This window comes from Anolis sagrei, chromosome 5, assembly GCF_037176765.1.
Source record: "Anolis sagrei isolate rAnoSag1 chromosome 5, rAnoSag1.mat, whole genome shotgun sequence".
Lineage (NCBI taxonomy): Eukaryota > Metazoa > Chordata > Lepidosauria > Squamata > Dactyloidae > Anolis > Anolis sagrei.
In genome coordinates, this window is record NC_090025.1 from 90,724,061 (window position 1) to 90,739,639 (window position 15,579).

The window sequence follows — 15,579 nt, forward strand, 5'->3', positions numbered from 1 at the left end:
CTGGAATCCAGCTATCATACTATTACCGGGATCCTCTTGCTGTTGCTGGAGGGACATTAAGAGGAGTGGTGGTTCTCATGATGCAAAATGGTGTCTATATAAAATGGAGAATGAAAATCAAGGTTGGCTTTTTGGATTTCAAACTTTGAATGGTTGAATCTATGACTGAAGAATCTATGGATGCAGAGGCTGATTGTATCAGGGCCCATCCACATAGCCATATAACCCAGGATATCAAGGCAGAAAATCCCACAATATCTGCTTTGACCCGAGTTATCTGAGTCCACGCTGCAATATATTCAATTTCAAAGCAGATAATGTGGGATTTTATTCAACTGTATGGAAGGGGCCTTAGCTGCTAGACTGCAAACTAATTGGGCACCGTGAAAAGAACACTGGACTGGAAAGGTCCTCTGTGACATAGGGTATGCTCTTATTCCATGCAGCCTACATTTAGCCTACATTTATACAAATCCATGCAGCCTACATTTATACACAGTTGGGCAGGGAATGGCACCAGAATACCAAGAGGTGTGCTGTCACACCCAGATCCTATAAAATAAAACTAAGATGTGCTTCTCTCTTTGTCTGGGCAGACCGCGGTGGTCTTTCTTTAGAAGCTTGAGATTCCCAGTAACTGAGGCTACTACAGGTTTTGAACACCAAAACAGAATATTTATTTCTTAATGTCCTTGCAGACTTGGCACAGCTTGTCAAAGTTACAAACAAAACAGTCAATTGGTGAAACAATAGAGATGATCTTTCTTTCTTTTTTCTTCAGTTACTGAGGTAACTCTTCCCCAAAAGGTAGAAAATATCCTGGGATCCTTTCACCCTAACCCTGAGCTGCTATGGTGAGAAAAAACAGGTTTTTCCCTATCTATAGCTCAAGGTTAGCTTTGGAGATGAAGTACTGCTCAATAATACTCAATAACTTTTCTATATCTCAATTGCTATCTATAACTCAATTGCTATCTATCTCAATTTGTTTCTTTATCTATATAACTCAATCACTCAATCGTACTTACAATTATTTTTTTCATAGCTACCTAGCTGACCAACAGCACATCTGAAGCTTTCTTTCTCTACAACTGAAGGAGGCAGGGAAGATTCCAAAATGGAGATCTCAAACCCTAGGAAAAAGGGCAGTCTCTAAACCCAAAGAGATACTTTCTAAATCAATAGCTGCAAAAAGGCCTGCAGGCTGGCTTTCCAGCCTCTGATGCTGTTAACTTTCAGGGTGCAGCTGAAATTGTAGCAATCCTGGGGAAATGCAAAAGAATGCTATCCCATGCAGCTAAAAGGTAAAGCAAACCATGCTCCTGGAAGACGGAACAAGAGATAACATTTATTTCTGTAAAAAAATCAGTTTGCATGGCTGGACCAGCAAGGTTGCAATATGAAAATTACAAGCATGAAATGAAAGCAAGCTCAAAGCACACACTCCTTCACAGAAGCCAAAAACAGTGCATAGTGTTGGAAACGGCAACCTTCTACAAGCCTCCTATACTACTTATTTATTATGTATATAATTCAGATTGCTTAATATATTGTATGTGTATATATTGGTATGCAGTTTTCCCTTAACTCTATGTAGTTTGAGGTTGTGGGAGGGACTGCAGACCGCGATTTCGCACACCATTTTGCAGGTAAAGTCGCTCAGATACGCCTCGAGCTCGACTCCAATTCCATCGCAGTGCCAGAAGAGGTGACGGAGGCACCTGCTTGTCTATCTTTGTGGGATTCTTTTAGGCTTGTTCTTCCTGAAACCGTAGAGGAGGTTCTTGGGGCTGTGAGGGCGACCACCTCACCTCTAGACCCATGCCCATCTTGGCTCATTAAATCAGCCAGGGAGGGGTTGGTTGATTGGTTTGTGTTGATTATCAATGCATCGTTGGAGCAAGGGATTTTTCCATCTAATCTGAAACAGGCTGTGGTTCGTCCACTCCTCAAAAAAGCTTCCCTTGACTCCACGGTGCTGAGTAATTACAGGCCAATCTCCAACCTCCCTTTTCTGGGTAAGGTGCTGGAGCGGGTGGTCGCCTCCGAGCTCCAGAGCTTCTTAGACGATACCAACTACCTAGATCAGTCACAGTCTGGTTTCAGGCCTGGTCATGGCACCGAGACAGCCTTGGTCGCCTTGGTGGATGACCTCCGCAGAGAGCTGGACAGGGGGAGTGTGACTCTGCTGGTTCTCTTGAACATCTCAGCGGCTTTCGATACCATCGATCATGGTATCCTTCTGGGTCGTCTCTCTGGGATGGGCCTTGGGGGCGCGGTTTTGTCGTGGCTCCGGTCCTTCCTGGAGGGACGAACCCAGATGGTGAAGCTGGGAGACGCCTGCTCTGACCCCTGGCCTTTGACCTGTGGGGTCCCGCAAAGCTCTATTTTGTCGCCCATGCTTTTCAACATCTACATGAAACCGCTGGGAGAGGTCATCCGGAGTTTTGGAGTTGGGTGCCATCTCTATGCGGATGACGCACAACTCCACTACTCTTTTCCACCTAATTCCAAGGAGGCTTCTCGGGTGCTGGACGAGTGCCTGGCCGCTGTGTCGATCTGGATGAGGAAGAACAAGCTGAAGATCAATCCTGACAAGACAGAGGTCCTCCTGGTCGATCGTAAACCGGATCGGGGTATAGGGTGCCAACCTGTGTTGGACGGGGTTACACTCCCCCTGAAGCCACAGGTCCGCAGTTTGGGTGTCCTCCTGGATTCCTCGCTCACACTTGAGGCTCAGGTGTCGGCGGTATCCGGGAGGGCCTTTGCACAATTGAGACTTGTGCGCCAGCTGCGACCGTACCTCGTGAAGGCAGATCTGGCCGGGGTGGTCCACGCCTTGGTCACCTCTAGAATGGATTACTGCAATGCGCTCTACATGGGGCTGCCCCTGAAGACGGCTCGGAAACTTCAATTGGTCCAGCGGGCGGCAGCCAGGATGCTAACCGGGGCTCATTATCAAGAGAGGTCTACCCCTCTGTTTAAGGAGCTCCACTGGCTGCCATTTATTTTCCGAGCCCAATTCAAGGTGCAGGTGCTCACCTACAAAGCCCTGAACGGTTTGGGACCACCCTACCTGCGTGACCGCACCTCCATTTACGAACCCACACGCTCACTTCGATCATCTGGGGAGGCCCTGCTCGTGATCCCGCCCTCGTCGCAAGCACGCTTGGTGGGGACACGGGACAGGGCCTTCTCTGTGGCGGCCCCCCGACTTTGGAATGCCCTTCCAAAAGATCTCCGACAGGCCCCTACTTTAGCAGTTTTCAGAAGGAACCTAAAAACCTGGCTGTTCCGATGTGCCTTCTCAGATTAGGAATCCCCATCCCAAGTCCTAGAAGCACTTTATCACAACCGATGTAACTGCACACATCACTTTTACTCCTACGTTCCTCCTGCCATCTCAGCATTTTAACCCTGTACCCCATCACGCCGGCCGAACCAGTTTTAATAGTGTCTTGATGTAGTTATTGTTGTTATTTTGCTTAATTGTTTGATTTGCTTGTTTATTATTGTGTTATGTTCTATTGTATTGTGTTTGAGGCTTCGGCCTGTGTAAGCCGCATCGAGTCCTGCGGGAGATGCTAGCGGGGTACAAATAAAGTTAATAATAATAATAATAATAATAATAATGTGACCAGACCTGGGACTACTCAGACTGAGACTCCATTTTAGATGTCAGTATTGTAGTGTGTGTGTTTATTTAGTATGGTGATTGGTTATGCAAACTTTTTAAACAGAGGGCTAGGTCACAGTCCCTCAAACTGTTGGAGGGCCGGATTATAATTTGAAAAAAGCATGAATGAATTTCTATGTACACTGCACATAGTACAAAAACCACTTAAAACAATACAAAAATTCAAATTAAGAACAATTTTAACGAATATTAACTTATTAGTATTTCAGTGAGAAAGCCTGTTTTTGGCTGATTTGATAGGGTTGTTGTTGTTGTTGTTGTTGTTGTTGTTGTTGTGTGCTTTCAAGTCGTTTCAGACTTTGGTTGACCCTGAGCAAGGGCCAAAATTAATAAGAACATCAGCCCTAGCTTTGTCTTACTCAACTGCCGAGTATGCCTGCCCTGTTTGACATAGGTCTGCCCATGCAAAGCAGGTGAACATAGCATTGAACGAAACATGCAGAATAATCACAGGATGTGTTAAACCTACACCTGTTGATAAACTCTACAAGCTAGCTAGCATTGCCCTCCCCCCCCCCCCCCGATGTGTGATGGGAAGTTGCTGCTAAATGTGAGAGAAATAAGGTTGAACACTGTGAAAGCCACCCACTACATGGCTACCAGCCTCCTCCCAGTAGACTCAAATCAAGGAAAAGCTTTTTGAGAACTACCACTCAGCAACTACCCCCAGCAACAGCAAGGGTATCCCTCTGGCCAGCTAGACCAGGAAATCCCAACTGGATGCCCCCCCCCCACGAGGGTCTTTCTTCAGGGGCAAACCAAGAATGGGCAACTTGGAAGTCCCTAAACAGACTCAGAAGTGGAGTGGGCAGATCAAAAGACAACCTGGCAAAAATGGCACTACCTAAAAGAATCCCACACCTTATGTGACTGTGGAGCAGAACAGACAACTCTGCATCTGTATGCTTACCCACTATGCCCTGTGTAATGAACCTTTACCTTTAGCAGTTAGGATGTGGGCCTAGTGAAGCCCCGGCAGCCATTTTAGATTAGGGAAATAGGGAGACGCCATCTTAGAATAGGTTTTCCTAGAGGGAGCGTGTCCTAGTCCAGGAAGCCAAGAGTGGATGGCCAAGATTGGTTAAGAATAGGGGGCGGAGCCTAACATTCAGATAAGAAAAAGGGGGACTTTTTGAATTCAAGGCTTGAGTTTGGCAGTTGGGAATTGGCAGTTAGGTAGCAAGTTGGTTTAACAGTTTGGTTGGTGAGCTGGGTTAATATTTTGTGGTATTCAAGAGCTATAGAAATAGATAGCAAAGAATATAGATAGTGGAACAGGACCCTGTGTGTGTGTGGTCTGTTCTTTATCCCTGAGGAAGACTAGGCCAAAAGGTTATTGGCTAGATTCCAGAAAAGGGGGGAATTTTGTTTGGAATTATTATCAGCGATTAATTTCCTGAGATAATCTCCTGTTTTGTTAACATTAGGATTTGAACCCAGAACCCATCTAAGAATTGTACATCTAACATAACCAGAAGCTTATGTACCAGTAACTTGTGGAAACCACTAGGCATTTGTACCAGAAGAAGTTTAAGTCTGTTAAATAAACGTTATATTATAATTAACACTTTACAACAGCCTGTGTGTGAATGTCATTGGTAATTTAAACCCTCTGAAGGAAAAAAAACACTATTGTAACACAAATGGGTGTTACTAAGTATCCTCTCCACATACAACTCAGCCGGGATATTAAACAATAAAGTGGCAGCGTACCCAATTGAAGAGGCATTTTAAAAACCTCTCAGTTCAGATGTAATTCAAATATATATACACAGAGTTATATCTTTCTCATTCTTATCAACCTCCCTCCTGTGACATTCATTATAATTGTTGGCAGCTTGTGGGATTCACTATTTCAGAATTCCCTGTTTCTTCCCCCTGCAAAAAGTAGATCTTTGGTGTAGAGTCCTTATACCCTGCCTCATGTACAGAGGAGGAATCGTTGGACAATGCTATTGCTGTTGCCCGTTTTTGGTAAAAAGATATTTAGCCACCTGCGATCCTTCTATTTTTATCAGTTTTATACTAATTTATGCAATGTTTTTGATATGAAATAAAACAGTCAAAATGTATATGTATGTATGTAGGTTGGTTTGCACCACAAAGGCTCCTACATGGCTTGGTGGATCTGGACCAGGCTTGGCACACAGGCCCTTCACTTTCAAACTTAATTGATGGCTTTGAACTAAAAAATCCCCATCCCTTTCAGGACCAGAGCAGATATAAGGAAAGCAACAAAGGGGCTGTCTGTCAAGTGACTGGGATAAAGTGGATTCACTGTTTCTTGGTGATGTGTATGGGGATAGGGGGAGAAAGAAAAGGAGGGAAGGAAGGAATAAAAAGGGGGAAAGATATGAGGTGAGAGGGGAAAGAAAGAAAAAGAGGAAGAGAAAGGAAGAAAGAAAAGAAAAAAGGGAAGAGAAATGAAGGAAGAGAAAGAAAAAGAAACGAGGGGTTGTCTGAGGGAAAGCAAGAGAAAAAGGAAAGAAATAAAAGAAAAGAGAGTGGGACAATCTTTGAGGGACAAGGAGGAAGGAAAGAAAGAGACACAAAGAAAATGCTAACTTGGGTAACATCAGTTATATACACTAGTTAACCAATAGAAAATGCAAAATACAGTTCCACTTGGCTTTCACATAACGTGTGCAAGGTAGTTACTGAAAGCACCCCTCATCTATGCAGGATTTTTTTTTGTCGTGTCAGGAGTGACTTGAGAAACTGCAAGTCGCTTCTGGTGTGAGAGAATTGGCTGTCTGCAAGGACATTGCCCAGGGGATGACCGGATGATTTTGATGTTTTTATCATCCTTGTGGGAGGCTTCTCTCATGTCCCCGCATGAGGAGCTGATAGAGGGAGCTCATCCGCCTCTCCCCGAATTCGAACCCACTGCGCCACCGGGGGCTCCTGCAGGAAAATTAAGCCCATGGGAATGAGCACTGGACTATGACTACGCTGTGACATGAGAACAGGACTATGACTCTGGTAGTCTAGGGTTCAAATCCCCATTCAGCCATGAAAACCCACTGGGTGACCTTGGACAAGTCACACTCTCTCAGCCTCAGAGGAAGGCAAGGCCAAACTACTGCTCAATAAATCTTGCAAAGAAAACTTCATGATAGGTTTGCCTTATGATTGCCATAAATTGGGAGTAGTGGATCTATGCAGTTTTACTTTGTAAATGATGGGGGCTGAAATTGATGGAACTAAATGAAATTAAAGAATAGATGAAAAGTTAATGTTGGAAACAAAGTTTAATATATGCAAAAGCATTATTGCTGCAGTTAATGTAGTTTAATTTTGTAGTTTAACCAACAAAATTAACAGGAAAAAAATCAACACAAATTATGTAAACATAGAGATTGACTTATTTTAAATGGCCTATCAGGAAATAGAGTTACTCTGATGTATGATGTAAGAGATATGGAACTCAATTCCTATTCTGAGAGACAATCAATTGAATATTGGGATCTTGGCAAGAAATTGCATTCTCAGGGTTCATCTACACACTGTAGAATTAATGCAATGTGACACCACATTGCATTAATTAATTAGTTGTGCTCCCACAGAAGTTGAGGAAGCAAGAAGCCATTTTGTTCTTTTCTGCTTCAGGTAAGCCTTGTCTTAGGGGGCACTAGGAATCTGAGTGTGTTTTTAAAATTAGCTGCTGAGTGTTTGCTTTGTTTGAGAGGCAGGGCGAGGCTCATTGTTCTCAGAGTGACTCAGAGTGAGTCATTGCTGCTTCCTGTTTACCCCATAAAAGCCAGGGCCTGAACTCAAGTGGCAGTTGTGCTCCCACAGAAGTTGAGGAAGCAAGCTGAGGAAGCAAGAAGCTTCACACACTAACTAACCTATACTTTTCACCCCGCATACAGACATCAACATAAAACACACACCAAGAGGAGGTCATTAGCAGCCTGCAGATGGAACAAACACAAAATCTTCCTGTCCCATGCACTAGCTGTGACGTGTTCAGCTTTTCATTTATTTATTTATTTATTATTTAAACTTATATGCCGCCACTCCCCTGGGGCACGGAGCGGCTTACAAGAATAGCTAAAATCTAACAAAATTTAAAAGCAATTTAAAACAATTTAAAAACAGCAGTATCAAACATTAAAAGCTTGTCGAAACAGGTATGTCTTACATGCCCTGCGGAAAGCTGATAAGTCCCGCAAGGCACGGACTTCAGGTGGCAGAGTATTCCAGAGTGATGGTGCCACTGCTGTGAAGACTCTGCGTCTGGTTGCTGTTAGACGCAAGGTCTTGACACTGGGGACTTCCAATAGATCTTGGTCCTCAGAACGGAGGGATCTCTGGGGTTGGTAGGGGGTGAGGCGGTCCCTCAGATACATCAGCCCCAGACCATGCAAGGCCTTAAAGGTGAGTACATCACTTTGAAAGTGATCTGGTGCTCAATTGGTAACCAGTGCAGCTGTAGTAAGATTGGTGTTATGTGGCATCTCATCAGAATTCCCGCAAGAAGCCGAGCAGCTGCATTTTGTACCAACTTGAGCTTCCAGATCACCGACAGAGGAAGGCCAATGTAGAGGGCATTACAGTAGTTCAGTCTTGAGATGACCGTGGCCTGGATCACCGTAGCTAGGTCGTCCCTGGACAGGTAGGGGGCCAGCCGTCTAGCCTGTCGCAGATGAAAAAAGGCCTGGGCCTCCATCATCAGCAGAGGGTCCAAAAGGACTCCCAGACTCTTTACCAATGATGACGGGCGTAGCGCCTCGCCATCAGGTAGTCAGCTGGATGTCCCCACTGCCCGGTCGACCCAGCCATAGGATCTCCGTCTTTGCTGGATTCACCCTCAACCTGCTGGCACGCAGCCATCCAGTAACGGCCTCGAGGCACTGATGGAAACAATCGGATACCGAGTCCGGTCGGCCTTCCATCATCAGCACAAGCTGAGTGTCATCGGCGTACTGGTAACACTCAAGCCCAAAACCTCGAACCAGCTGAGCAAGTGGTCGCATATAGATGTTAAACAACAGAGGGGAGAGAATGGCCCCCTGAGGAACCCCACAAGATAGAGGGGACCTCTCAGAGACCAGGCCTCCCCTCTCCACTCGCTGTCCACAGTTGTGAAGAAAGGAGGACAGCCAGTTTAAAGCTGTCCCCCTGACTCCAGCAACAGCAAGGCGGTGGGTCAAGAGATTGTGGTCGACTGTGTCAAATGCTGCTGTGAGATCCAATAACACAAGCAGCGCTGACCCGCCCTGGTCAAGCTGGCATTGAAGGTGATCCGTGATGGAGACCAGCACAGTCTCTGTCCCGTGCCCCGCACGGAAGCCGGACTAGAAGGGATCTAGTCCAGCTGTGTCATCTAGGAATTGCTGCAACTGCTCCGCTGCTGCCCTCTCAATCACCTTGCCTAGGAACGAGAGATTCGAAACTGGGCGGTAACTGGAGGGAACCGAACAATCTAAGTCTGGTTTCTTCAGCAGGGGGGAGACCACCACCTCTTTTAAACCCTCTGGAAGAACTCCTTGCTCAAGGGAGCTGTTTATAATCTTCAACAGAGGGTCGCGTAATCCCTCCAGCAGGATTTCACCAACCAAGAGGGACACGGCTCGATGGAGCAAGTGGTTGGTCTAGCTGCAGCTATGAGCCTATCGACAGCCCCTGCGTCCAGCGGGATGAACCGGTCGAGGATGGGCCCAGCAAGTGGCCACGGAGTCTCAAGTTCTCTCACTGTATCAATTGTGGCGGGGAGGTCCCGGCGAAGTAGCGAGATCTTGTCTGCAAAATAGCTCTGAAAAACCTCGGCTGAAGGGGCCTGATCACCACTTTTTGGGACAGTAGGAACCGTTGTTAGAGATCGAATTATTTTGAACAATTTTGCCAGGCGTGAGCTAGCAGACTCTATCAAAGAAGCATAATATACTTGCTTTGCCTCGGTGATAGCATGCTCATAGGACTCCCTAAATGCCTCATAAGCTGATCTCGATGCTCCGTCACGGAGTTCTCGCCACACGCCCTCCAGCTGTCTCTTTTCCCGCTTCATCAGTCGAAGTTCCTCAGTGAACCAAGGAGACCGATTTCGGCGAGGCCTGAGAGGGTGTCTAGGGGCGATCTTGTCGAGTGCATTGGATAGCCTGATGTTCCATGTGTCTACCTGCACATCGATCGAGTCGCTGGCAGGCTCCAGATCCCTCAGAGCATTCCGGAACCTACTGGGTTCCATAAGTCTTCTTGGGCGAGCCCAAATTGGCTCGGCGCCCTTGCAACGTGGGTAGGCATGCTCCAACCGGACTCTCAGGGCGCAGTGATCCGACCATGGAACCTCTATTGTGGAGGCTTGGGTCACTTGAATTCCTGCGCTGAAAATCAAATCTAGCGTGTGTCCCGCCCGGTGCGTGGGCCCAGTACTACAAAGCGAGAGTCCTAGTGTCTCCATGGTAGACACTAGGTCCACAGCCGCTAATGAACAAGAGTTTGCATCAGCGTGGACATTGAAATCCCTCAAAACGATAAGTCTGGGGAACCTCAAGGACCACTCTGACACAGTCTCAAGCAGCTGGGATAGGCTGTCTTTTCACACAACAATTACTCAATTACATCTGCCCCAAGTGTAAACAGATCACTCACATGGAACAGAGGATCCAACAACTTGAGGACCGTATTAAGACCCTTAAGGACATTCAGGAACTTGAGCTGTTCTTAGACACCACACACCACACTGTCCTAGACACGCAGCCCATAGCACACCAACATTATGGGGAAGCTCAAGAGGAGATCACCTCAGATGTGGACAACCCTCAAGCTTGGAGGCATGTCACCCTTAGAAAGAAACATAGGACCCGGAAGACTCCTCAGAATACCTCTGCCCAACTGCAGTTACATAATAGATTCCAAATTCTCACACAACTATCACTTGACCAAGAAACACAACATATTGGGGAAGACCAGAATGGCTTAGATACTGATCAGTGGCTGGTCCTTGATCAGTGTGCGAGGGATAGCCCTGACTGGGACAACACTTCACAACATTCACACTTACACAATCGTGCAGGTGTACCATCCCCAGCCATAGACCAGGTGCAACAGGAACACATACAGGAGAACGATAGGTTCTTGGATGAATCTCAATGGATTGTCCTTGACGAATGCACCGGGGATGTTGAGGAGGAGAACAACACTTTACACCTACACAATTCACATCAACAGGATCACTTTTCTGGGGACCTACACACTACATTGCACAAAAGGGACCCTGTCAATCCTGAAAGTAAACAGGTCTTGGTAGTGGGCGACTCCCTCCTTAGAGGAATGGAAGCCGTCATTTCCAGACCAGATGGGATGGCTCGAGAAATATGCTGCCTACTGGGGGCAAAAATACACCATAATCACTCCGAGGCTCACCAGGCTCCTCAAGCCCCATCACCGTCCTCCCCTCATGTAGGAACCAATGATACTGCTAGGCATACTTTTCAAAAGATCATAAATGATTTTCAAGCTCTCGGAACAAAGCTCAAACAATGTAATGTACAGGTGGTCTTTTCATCCCTCCTCCCACACACTCATATAATCCAGTTCAAAACAGATGTGTCTTATCTGATTTGATAATCTGGATTATATGGCAGTGTAGAAGGGGTTCCAATTCAAGACAGATGTGAATTATCTGATTGGATAATCTGGATTATATGGCAGCGTATCAAGAGCCTCAGAATGCAGATGCTTTGAACTGGATTATCTGAGGGGACTTCCACACAGCTGTATAAAATCCACAACTGAACTGAAAATAAATAAATAAATGATCTGCTTTGAACTGGGTTATATGGCAGTGTGGACTCAGATAACCCAGTTCAAAGCAAATATTCTGGGTTATATGTGGAAGGGCTCACATAGAGGTCCCTTTGACCCTTCTCTGTGGTGGCTCCTCGGCTGTGGAACTCCTTGCCTAGGGATATTAGATCAGCCCCCTCCCTCCTGACCTTTCGTAAGAGAGTGAAAACCTGGCTCTTCGAGCAGGCATTCGGAACCCCGGAATAGTCAAGATTGAGATGGAGAATGACCCAGGAACGGCCAAGACGATGAAACGGATGAGGATTGGATTGAGAGGATATAGCTCTTTTTAAATTGTTATTGCACTGCCTTTTTTGTCTAAATGCACTTAATTGTTTTTGCTTTTGTATTGTATTGATGGCATCGAATTGTGCCGATATGTAGACCGCCCTGAGTGGCCTGCGGGCTGATATGGGCGGGATATAAGTGATGTAAATAAAATAAATAATAATTAATTATCTGGCAGTGTGGGCTCAGATAACCTAGGGATAACACACAGCCATATATCCTTCTTCTTGGGCGATCCCTCGTTGGACGAGTAGGATGGTCTTTCATGATCAGTATTCTTGTGGATCCGTAGGTGGCTGTGGAGCCCTATTCTTGATCTGCATCTTCTCCCGCAGTGAGGGCATTGGTTTCCAGGTGGAAGGCGGTCTCGGTCGGGGTTGGCTTGACGCACCTTCCTCCTGGCACGTTTATCTCTTTCACCCTCCATTAGTGCCTCTGTTTGTTTTTATTTTCTTTGGAAGATGCCTGTGCTTGAGTTTTTTTAAAATGTGTGTAGGTCAGTGCACAACTGATCAACACACAGTCTTCACAGAGTGAGGTTCCACTGGTGGTGTAGTTTAACACAATGACCGTGGCCTCTCAATCTGTTGCAGCCTTCTTCCGCCTTCACAGTTGTTGTAACATGTACCATGTTATCCTCTGCCATTGAGGTCTTTGGGTCTTCGGACACAGCTATATAACCCAGAATATCAAGGTAGATAATCCACAGTATTGATTTAGGATTGTCTGCGCACCCTCATCTTTCTTTGAAAACCCTATCCTAGCTTATACCCTACCTTGTTCATGCCCAGCATTATTTTTTAAATTTTAAATTATTACATTTAGCCCGGCCATAGGTTTTTAAATGCTTGTATGTTATTGTTTATTTTTTGTTTTGTCATTGTATTTCACCAGGATGTTGTAGTCACCCGGCAGGACTGGAAGATAGGACACGGTACAAGTGCCATCCTGGTTATCAGTGCAGCCAATATCAGCCTTAGAGGGGCCTTCAATGGCCAGAGAGAGGTCACCTTCTCCTGCATCTTTTGTATTGACAGTGAAGACTCAGGCTTGTTGACTACTCCATGGATAAGACCTGGCCCATAGGCAGTCACATGGCCACTGTTGACATAGCTGACATAGAATTGAAGGGGACTGCCTGGGATGTGCATATTGTTATAGCGGATGTCCATCTCATGTAAGCCAGCTTCTGTGGGTGCATAGCGCACCGTCATGGTGCCATCCTTGTTCTCTGTGGTGTCTGGCTTTGCTACCTTGCCAGATGGCATCCGCACCTCACCTGTTAGCTCTCCTTTCTTGATGGTAAAAGGGATAATCAAGTCGAAAGGCCGGAGTCCAGCATCCAGTCCATTGATGGGATGGTCTGCTGCCGTGACCTGGAAAGGACTGTTGCGGATATTTTTGTTTATGAGATTTATTTTACCGTTTTGTATTGATTATTTTTGTTATTGCCTTCGTTTTATTGATGTACTGCGGGCTTGGCCTCATGTAAGCTGCACCAAGTCCCTTGGGGAGATGGTAGTGAGGTACAAATAAAGTATTATTATTATTATTATCTGCTTTGAACTGGGTTATCTAAGTCCATACTGCCATGTATTGCAGTTCACAGTAGATATGTGCGATTTTATACAGCTGTGTGGCAGGGCCCCCAGTTCAAAGCAGATATGATGGATTATCTGCCTCGATATTCTGGGTTATATGGCTGTGTGGAAGGGCCCTGAGCCTTCACTGCCATCTAATCCAGCTCATCTATGAGCTGGATTATATGGCATTACAGAGATCCAGCCTCAGAGTTCTCCTGACCGCAAATTCGATTTGAATTGTTTTGAAAAGCCAAAGGCGTTGGGCGAGGAGAGGGAGGGGCGGAGGAGCGAGCGCCACTCAGCCACTTCCGCCTCCCCTGGTAACCAAAGCACGGGGTTGCCCTGCTCTCTCCCGCTCTCAGGACCCTACCTGAACGGAAGCTGTCCAGAGCACTGCCTGATTCGCTGCCGCCCTCCCCATTCCCGTTTCCTTCCAGACGCGGGGTTTCAGTTCCACTTCGTCGAAAGCGGATTATGCAGGTGTATTTCTATTCCTCGCGTTGAGTCCGAGGAGAGGGAGCTGGCGAGCGGCGAGGGGGCGCTTCCGAGCAGGCGCGGCGTGGCCACCCTGGGGGGCGGGGTCCTCGTCCTGTGGCGAGTGGGAGGGAGGAGGGTGTCAGAAGAGAGAAACTGGCGGAGCTGGAGCTGCAGAAGCTGGGACCGATGTGGACCGCGGGCTGAGGTAACGAATCCCGGCCGGGCCGCTCTGGGCGGCGTGGAGCCACGGGGGAAGCGAGGCCTCCTGGTGCGGGGAGAGCGGGGAGGCCCGACGGCGCGGAAGGAGGAGCGGGAGGGCGGGAGGCCTAGTGACGCCCCCTCCCAGAGCCAGCCCTCGTTCGCGCTGCTTTCGCCCCCCTTTCTCACGTCAAACTCAATCACACCCCTTTGACAGGGCGCTGGGAAGAGTTCTGGACTTGTTTGGGGTGTTTTCAACGAGCCATTCCGCTCCTGTTTCACCCCGCGCGTTGCTAAGGCCGTTGGGAGTCACTGCATCTGCACTGGGGAACGAATGCAGTTTGACACACATTTGAACAGCTATGGCTCGAGACTAGGGAAGCCTGGGAGTTGTTATTAGTATTAGCCGAGGCCCCATCCACACCTGTATAAAATCCCACATTTCTGCTTAGAACGGGAATATACGGCAGTATGGACTCAGGGTCCTTCCACACGGCGTAATAATAATAATAATAATAATAATAATAATAATACACTTTATTTATAACCCGCTACCATCTCCCCAAAGGGGACTCGGTGCGGCTAACATAAGGCCAAGCTCAAAATAATACAACATAATAAACACATAGTAACAAAATACATAGTAACAAAATATAAAATAACAAAATCAACAATATAAAACAGCATATTAAAACCAGACACGGAGGGCGAGCCAAATGTATGAGGTAAAATGTTAAAAAGTTAAAACCCTGGGTGAGATAGGGATAAAAGTGCATTTGTAGGAAAGGAGCCGAATAGGGAGGAACCATGGGATTTAGCCATTGGGGGGATTTTGGCAATAGAGGGTGGGATGCTTTATTCTGAGGGCAGCTGTAGACTAAGACAACCAGATGGGTTGAATGGTCGTTCTCCAAAAGCACAACGGAAGAGCCAGGTTTTTTGGTCTTTCTTAAAACCAGCTAGGGTGGGGGGTTGTCTGATCTCCTTAGGCAGCAAATTCCAAAAGCGGGGGGCCACAGCAGAAAAGGCCCTCTCCCTTGTTCCCATAAGACGAGTCTGTGATAGAGGAAGGGGCGAGAAAAGGGCCTCTTCAGCGGATTGAAGAGATCGTGCAGGTTTGTGATAGGAGATTTGGTCACATAGGTAGTTGGGTCCCAAACCATTCAGGGCTTTGTAGGTAATAACCTGCACCTTGAATTGGGACCAGAAAATGAACGGCAGCCAGTGGACCTCCTTAAACAGGAGCTCCATTGGCTATATTATTGTTGTTGTTGTTGTTGTTGTTGTTGTTGTTGTTATTTCATATATTTATATCCCGCTCTTCTCCCCACAAGGGAGCATGAACTCACATGAGCATCAGAGGACGCTAACAGCATAAATACCATAAAAATTACAATCTTCTATATAAATAAAACTGTAATGTTCGTTTGTGGGATTAACAGATCTCAAAAACCACCGGACGAATTGACACCAAATTTGGACACAAGACACCTAACAACCCAATGTATGTCCTTCACTAAAAAAAAAATGATTTTGTCATTTGGG

The 15,579-nt window shown here is 46.5% G+C and overlaps 2 protein-coding genes across 8 annotated transcripts in view; one reads left to right on the plus strand and one right to left on the minus strand.

Annotated features, from left to right (window-relative positions):
- CDC123 (cell division cycle 123) overlaps positions 1 to 15,579 on the minus strand; it is a 350,374-nt gene that overhangs the window by 216,396 nt on the left and 118,399 nt on the right. The window lies entirely within an intron of this gene.
- The window catches only part of UPF2 (UPF2 regulator of nonsense mediated mRNA decay), an 84,031-nt gene continuing 82,397 nt past the window's right edge, over positions 13,946 to 15,579 (plus strand). For all 7 annotated transcript variants that reach the window (XM_060778266.2, XM_060778263.2, XM_060778267.2 and 4 more), the window contains exon 1: positions 13,946 to 14,041. The gene's annotated coding sequence lies outside the window, so the exon portion shown is untranslated. The remainder of the gene's footprint in view (positions 14,042 to 15,579) is intronic.